The sequence below is a fragment of the Corvus kubaryi genome, unplaced genomic scaffold (genome assembly GCF_017639235.1).
Source record: "Corvus kubaryi isolate FWS band 111438036 unplaced genomic scaffold, C.kubaryi_AGA036_p1.0 37354, whole genome shotgun sequence".
Taxonomy (NCBI): Eukaryota; Metazoa; Chordata; class Aves; order Passeriformes; family Corvidae; genus Corvus; species Corvus kubaryi.
The window spans coordinates 5,750,453-5,751,497 of record NW_024581116.1 but is presented as its reverse complement, the minus strand read 5'-3'; positions in this window follow the sequence as shown (position 1 = coordinate 5,751,497).

The following is a 1,045-nucleotide window of genomic DNA, read 5'->3' as shown; positions in this document are numbered from 1 at the left end:
ACCAGGGCAAATAACAATGGGCAGGGCTCTCCTGCTCAAAAGGGAGAAAACCAAGGGGGAAAAATCCTGCGTGGAAATCAGAAGAGTGTATGCACGTGCTAAATAATTCAGATTTAAGCTGTTTTGAACTTCTGACCCTCACACTCCACTGTGATGTACAGGACTGGAGGTTTCAATGTTAATCCATGATATGTTACAGACAAAAATGTATGGAGCCTGCCTGTTCCAGCGTGCGGCCATATTCAGCTAAAAGCATTCTAATATTAATGACGATGGCTGGGTTTAGAAATGTTTTAGTCCACTGCAATAATTTTCATTTGTTTATGAGGTTGGGAAGAGAGAAAGTGAAATTGCTCTGTTAGTGCTGCACCCTGCTTCCTCCAGGCGTTGGGCAGCGTGTGTCCCATTTCCAATAAAAACATGGATTTGCCTATTTCTGTGGCTTGTGTGCTTCCCTCCCTTCCCTTTGCTGGTATTTGGCACAACTGCCTTACTTCCAACACGTTTGAGCATAGATGCATTTTTTTAACGGCAAAGTAAGGAGAAAAGAATTTTATTGAGCTTATTTTTCTGCTTACAGGAAATACAAAAGACAAAGTGTTCTGTGTTTAAAACTACAGCATATGCAGCTTGTGTGCACATCAGAGAGATCCCTACAAAGCAGCACACGCAGATACAAGATTATACAGAAGAGAGACAGATGCAGATTTCCACGCGGAAAATCTCTAGTGACTCCGAACGTGATGGATATTTAAAAAAAAAAAAAAAAAATTAAAAAAAATTGCGCTATTGGGTAAGAATGGTAGCAACGTATTCCAACACTCCTGCGGACTTGGAGAGGCCCGGGATCACGCCCTCGGGGAGCGGTGATTCCATAAAGCGGAGCAGTATTTCTTTCCAAATACCCGCTACTTTCCCGCAGGCAGTGGGAGCGCGGTGACCTCTGGAACGCGCTGTGCCCCCGCACGGCCCCGCTGCGGGCCGAGGGCAGCGCTGGGGCTCCGGCGCCGCCCGCACCTGCGCCCGGGCGGGGAGCGCGGCGGGG